The sequence below is a fragment of the Ursus maritimus genome, unplaced genomic scaffold (genome assembly GCF_017311325.1).
Source record: "Ursus maritimus isolate PB19 unplaced genomic scaffold, ASM1731132v1 scaffold_28, whole genome shotgun sequence".
Lineage (NCBI taxonomy): Eukaryota > Metazoa > Chordata > Mammalia > Carnivora > Ursidae > Ursus > Ursus maritimus.
The window spans coordinates 24,464,755-24,471,957 of NW_024425341.1; positions in this window are offsets into that span (position 1 = coordinate 24,464,755).

The window sequence follows — 7,203 nt, forward strand, 5'->3', positions numbered from 1 at the left end:
CCTCCTATACTGAATGTTAGTTGGAAGTTGGGAAACATGCTCCCAATTTAGGGAAACATTTTAATCCTATTCAGCACTCTGTAACGTGTCCTAAACTTTTTAGTCTTTTTTTATTATGTTCAGTTAGCCACCGCAGAGCACATCATTAGTTTTTGATGTAGTGTTCCATGATCATTAGTTACGTGTAACACCCAGTGCATGTCCCTTTATCTATCTCTTTGCCCGTCTACCTATCTACCCATTTACCTACTTTTCTTCCTCTTCCTCTTTCTCTCTCCCTTTCTCTCTCTCTCTTTCACACATGCACACACACAGCTCACATATATGTCAGAAGATGCCGATGAGATTGCTGTTTGCTACTTTACCATTCCTCAATGTCTATAGACACCAATCTTATAGAGATGGTTACTCTCTTCTTTAAGAGCCTGTAGCCCTTCTGGGAAGGCAAGTTACTTGCTTTTGGGCAGTGATGAGATGTCCCAGGAGCAACTAAAACATAACCACTCTATTTTTTCTTGAGAAATTTAATCATCAACAAATTTGTTGGTTCAAACCCAGCAACTTGTAGTTCATGTCACAAAAACGTTCAAAGCCAATAAATTAAAGTCACAAATGCTTCAGTCTAAGGGCTATTAAATAGTTGTTACGTCCCTGAAGAGTGGCTGCATTCACTGTACTAAGTACTTGCTTGCCTTCCTGGAAATTTAGGGCAAAATTGTGTGGATTGATGGGTTTGATTTCTGTGTCTCTGTCCATTTATCTGGTAGAAAACCAATTCTGTCTTTAAGATCTTAATAGCCTGTTCATCATATAATTTTGCATGAATTTTGAGTTTTTTAAAACATTTCATTAAACATTTATTCGATTACTGGAATTTGTGTGTGTGTGCAAGAACAAGATGAATGAGCACTAACGATGCACAAGCATCTACAAAGACATAAATATGCCCAGGTGTCTACACGCAGACTCTCCGAACCCTGGTTTATTCTGAGCCATCTCATATCCTACCAGGTTTTTTTAGTGTGGATTTGGTGTAGGTTTAAGTTCAACCACGTTATAACTACTGGCGAGAACTAGCAAACGGTGATAAAATATAACTGAAAAGAGTCAATAGCTTGAAGTTCACAGTCCAGCTTTAGCGCATTCTCCCCGCGGGACCCCAAAGCCTCTCAACCTCGACCACACTGTCCCCGTTAGAAAAACGCAGACAGTAAATATCAGTTTTGAGAAGATTTTTTTTTTTTCGGGGCAAAATAAAAGCACGTGTAATGAGGTAGAAAGGCAGAACCAGGGGATATTTGAGAAGAGTATATGACTGTGTTATAATCTGTGAGATACGATATTCCATAGGTATTAGTTACTAGTTCCTGACAGTGATAAAGCAGGGGCAGGACGGCAAGCAGTGGCTTTGCACCCCACAAGGTGCAGGGCCTCTGCTCCCGGAGATGTTCCTTGCCCATTCAGCCTGGTCTTCCAAGAATCCCTCTGTGCAATGGCCTATACATCTTTGGCTCCTCTCTCGTCTTGTCTCCATCAGTGCTTTTGTGGGAGGGCCGGAGAGAAATGGGATGCCTTCTTACCTCTCTGCTTCAGGGAGACAGCTGCCAGGTGGCAGAGACCCGGGAGAGCTCAGCACAAAGGAGAAGAAAGCCCAGTATTAAACTCCCCCAGGGAGATTTTTAAAAGGTCATTAGGTTTTTCTAAATGATAAAACAAATGTGACACATCTCATAGGTTGGTACTTTCTGTTTCCTGAGATGTAATCATAATATTGAAAATAAGAATAGTAAATTAGCTTAACAAATTATACTCCTGTAGTGTCTCAGTTATAAGCTCACTCTCATATATCATTTCATTTTATCCTCACAATGAACTTATGGCATTTAAATCACAAGGAAAAAAGACAAAATTACGGAGAGATTTTGATTTACTCGAGATCACCAAAAAGCAGTTGGAATTTAAGTTTTCTGTATCGTGGTCCTTTGCTATGTGTGCCAAGGCCCCGTGAAAGCAGTGCCATGGCATTTGCTTAAATACATTTGCATTGAAGTAATTGCTTTAATGAAATAAGATGTTATAATAATAGGAACCAGATATTGTTCTAAGTACTTACACATATTATTATTTGTTTTGATAATCACAAATTCCCTAAACAGTAGGAATTGTTATTCTTTTTTTATTGAAGTATAATTGACATATAACATTAACTTCATGTGTATAATGTAATGAACTAGGTATTTGTATATACTGCAAATTGTCATCGCTCTAAGTCTAGTTAACATCCATCCCCATATGTTTTTTCTTGTGATGAGAACTTCTAAGATCTGCTCTGTTAGCAACTTTCAAATATGCAATACAGTACTATTACTTACAGTCATTATGTTGTAAATTACATCTCCATGACTTACTTATTCTATAAACTAGAAGTCTGCATCTTTTGACTCCCTTCCCGCATTTCACCCACTCTACAACCGCTGCCTCTGGCAACCACCAATTTATTCTCAGTATCTATGCACTTGTTTTTTTGTTTTTCTGATTCCACATCTAAGTGAGATCATATGGTATTTGTCTTTGTGCGTCTGACTTACCTCAGCGCAATGCCCTCAAGGTGCACCTGTGTTGTTGCAAATGGCAGAACACACTTTTTTTTAATGTCTGAGCATATTCCATTATATGCATCCATGCACACACGCACACACACACATATATATGCACACATATATAGACCTACACATACATATATATACACACATATATAGACCTACACATACATATATATACACACATATATAGACCTACACATACATATATATACACACATATATAGACCTACACATACATATATAGACCTGCACACACACACACACACACACACATACACACACACACACACACACACATGTACACACACACACACACACACACACACACTCCCATCCTCTTTAGCCGTTCCTCCATCCATGGACACGAGGTTACTCATCCTTGGCTGTAGTGGATAACGCTGGGGTGAGCATGGTCGTGGGGAGCAGACAGCTCTTGTGGTGGGTGCTTTCTTTGGGGCCATGCCCTTGGGGCCCTCGGTATGCACCTGGAGTAGGCTGAGGGTGTGCTGGGCCCCAGGAGGGCAGGTGTGTGCACCCCAGAGGGAACCTGGGGCTTCCAGAGCCTGCGCCTGGCTCTGCAGCGCTGCCCCTAGCAGCGGCCAGGGACCCTGGGGGCGGCTCTCACTCCTTGCCCTGCAAGACCCGACGGCCGCCAGACCGGATTTGCCCTCACCGCAGGTGAGTCCGCACCCCTGGGAGCGAGCCTTCTGGACCTCAGGAGAGCCGTGGCTCTTCTAGTCAAGTGTTTGCAGGCTCCTCTATGAGGTGCAGGTGTTCAACTTGGGGTGCCCATGTGGCCTCTCCCTGCCCCTTGGGAGCAGCCGGGGCTGGGAGCTTCTTGCCACTGTGGCCATGGGGGTGAGCGCCATGGTGACATCTCACCCCAGCCTCTTCTGCCTGCTTTCACGGGGCCTTATGTGCCTGTGGGGACGGAAGCAGCTGCACTTCCAGAGGACCTCGTCCCGTGTTTACCTGGGGTGTTGGGATCACCCCTGGGGACCCCCTGACCTGCAGTCTGGAGCAGGACCCGGTGCATGGTCATTCCTGGATCTTCCTGATGGAGACACTGAAGCCGTCCTAAGTGCAGAGGAGCTCCTGGATTCAAAGCCTGGCAGTCCGGAGCTTGGAGCCTCACGCGTCTGCACGGAGTGATGCTACCTTTCCAGGAGCCACGTGCCAGCCACTGCTTCCACTCAGCAAACTTGCACTTCTGTGGGTGCCTTGGGCCGCTCAGGGGCCCTAGCAGAACACCAGGAATTTGTTTCCGCGGGGTTCGGGGGGCTCCAAGTCCCAGGCAAAGGCGCAGGCAATGTGGTTCCTGAGGGTCCTCTCACGGCCTGGAGACCTGTATGGCCGCCTTCTCACTGGGTGCAGACCAGTCTTTTCCCAGGCCCACCGATGCGGGGGGAGAGAGACAGAGACAGGAGAGGGTCTCTCTTCTTAGAGGGTCACACACCCTATATCAGATGAGGGCCCTGTCCTTATGACTTCAGTTAACCTTCATTATCTCCTAAAAGTTCTCCCTCCAAAAACTGTTGCGTTGCAGGTTAGGGCTCCAACATAGGAACTTTAGGGGACCACAGTTCAGTCCAAAGCTCATTAACAAACACAGTAAATAAATGATTGAAAGACATTTGAAAGCCTTTATAATTTTGTGTTTAATGTTTGTGAAGAGTTGTTGACTTCTTCCTTCACGCGTGTCTTCATTTCCTGTATCGTAACAAATTGCCGCAAATTTAGTGGCTTGAAACAGGAATTTACCTTACGGGTTTCAGAGATCAGAAGTCTGAAATCAGTGTGTTGGCAGGGCTTTGTTCCCTTGGGAAGTTTCTGGGAGGAGCAGTTTCTTTGCCTTTTCCAGTTTCTGGAGCCATGTCCCTTCCCTCCTTGCTCCACCTTCCCCGATGGCAATGGCTGGTGTGCGTCCTGATGCTGTATCTTTCAGGCACCCCTCCTCTGTAGTGAAATCTTGTCTGTCCTAAGGAGCCGTGATTGTGTGTGGTCTCTCTGAATAAACCAGGACACTCTGCCGTCTCAAGATCCTTAACTTAATCCATCTGCAAATTCCCTTTCACCATTAACATCACGTATTCACAGGTTCTGGGGACTTGGACGCCAGTGACTCTGGGGGCCTTATTCAGCCTACCTCATGGTGAGTGCTCTGTTTAAACCAACTGCTTTCTAATACCATTATGTTATGCTAAGACATACATTGTAACTTAATATCCTAAAATTAGTGTCGCATACGGTTCAATTTACTAAGGTAGCCATGGTGTTTTACCTGGGAAGATACAGGGGAAAGAAAACATTGTACTTTTTCATAATAATTAGAGTATTTGCATTGGAGGTGAAATTGGGACTGCCAGTTGTTCAAGTGGGCTATCCCAAGAATCATTTAATTTCTTAGTAAGTTAGAATTACATGGTATACACATGTGGGTTACAGCTGAGTCTGGTTCCCCACCTGGAAAACTGCCGTGCTGATCCCTACATTCCTTGTCCTGCTTTCCCAAGGATGTTGATGAGACGCTCACTCATTGTGCGCAGGGTCTGTCCTCTACTATTGGGTGTATTTGGGAAGCATGTCTGAGGATTCATGCTGGAAGTGTTTCTTATTTCTGCTAAATGCTCTATACGCATTGCTGATAATCACTTTCCTTTGAGTTCTGAGCCCATTTCACCCTCTTCAAAGTTAAGGTGCTTGAAAATTTTCAGGTAAGTCTATTAACCTGTCTTCTGCCAAAGAGTCACAAAAGCAAGGATCCCCGCGTATGCTTGGAAGAAGTGTTTGGGGAATTTCACTGACTAAGACGTAAGTGGGTGAAGGAGACTACAAGAGGCAGGAGGATTGACCATCTGTCAACTGGAAAAAAAGAGTTAATTGTAAGACCTTAATGCCTTCAAACGATAACTGTTAGGTACCTGTAACTGTACAAGGTCTCGACTGATTTCAGGGAATCTCATACCTTCCCCCCTCCTTTTTAAACTCTGCACTCTGATCTGCACCCCGTAGCCCACTGGGTGAAGCTCGTACTTGCTGGCATTCATCCAAGGTCCTTTCCAACTAGGTTTTAAACATATATTAGATTCAAGAACCAAATCATTTGCCTTCCGTGGAATCTCCCTTTGCCCCCACCCCCTGCTCTTCTAGAAGCCTTCGTGATATTCAGAGCTCATCCTTTCTCTTCATGTGTGGGAACATTCTAGATTAGTTCTAGTGCCCAGATTTTAAAACCAAGACCTCTTCTGTCTATCCTGCTCCCGACTTCTCAAATATTCGCCACACAGGCTAGATACACAAGCAACTATCCATAATAAAACATGATCAACATTTTGAGAGTATTGAGTGGTAAAGTACACTCAGATAACTCTCTATAAATGTTTTTCTACAAGTCTGTGATCCTTGGACCCTTGCTGTTGGTAACCAGTGATCTGGCCTTCCAGGCCTTCTGCTCAGGTAACCTCTGATTTCCAGAAAGCACCATTCATATTAGCTGTCATAAGTGACTTAGCTCTAACAGATAGCCATGGTGACTTGATAGATACATTCTTTTTTCAGATATCCCGAGTCTCAGTGTGAAAAGGCACAGCAAGTAATTCCTGTCACCAAGTTGAATATTGAGGGCCAATAGGAGGGTGGTGAATGCTTGAAGATAAATACAATTTCATTAGCATGATGTTGTAACAATTATTTATCTGCACCTCTATTTGCAACTAAACCTATAAAGATACGTTAGGTGGTGTCAGCAGGAAGTGTCTATAAAATGGCCAAACCCGTTCAGACTTGCTCCTCCCTGACCCTGTGCAGCCAATCGGCAGGAACAGAAATAGAACGTGTGCTTCTTTCCCGTTCCCACGTTGGAAGTCAGCAAGGGGACACCCGTGGCTGGATTGCTGAGGTTGCTTTATATGTCAAGTAATCTATATACATGCATGGTCTTTTTGGTCTTTGTCCTTTGTGCTCTTAACAAAATATGCAATTCTAGTGAATTGTGATATATAGTTGAAGTTCATTATTTGTGGTGGTCATGTTCCGTGAAGTCACGGCAGGTGTCGAATTAGCAAACCCTGAACTCCAAGGGTAGATCATGGCTGGGTTCCTGGGCTCCTGTTTTCATTGATGGACCAGTCCACACCCTTGTCTTATGCGTGTTTCTGTTTACCGACAACTTCTTTACGTATACAGCTGATTCCTCAACCTTGGTCTCGATAGCTTGCAGACTATAGCTGGAGCCTGAATAAAACCGACCTAGTGCATTTATTTTCTCCTGGAGGCAATTAGCAGCCTTCTTGACCTTAAGGACAATAGCCCTACAGCTCTCTGCTTGGAGGACATTTTAAAGAAAAAATGAAAAAACTAATGTAAGACCACCTAGATGGTAAGAACACACTTGTTTACGGTAGGAGAGCTGAAACGAAGAGGCAGAGTATTGTCACCTTTTCCACCCCGGCTGGTGACTCCAATTTTTTCCTCACTCAACACATGTCCTGGGATGGCCTCAAAGGTGCTGTGGTATTGGTTTTAGGATTACAAATCCATTTTAGATTAGGCCCATTCACAAGCAGGGGATCTGTGAATAACGAGCATCGGCTGTAACTCG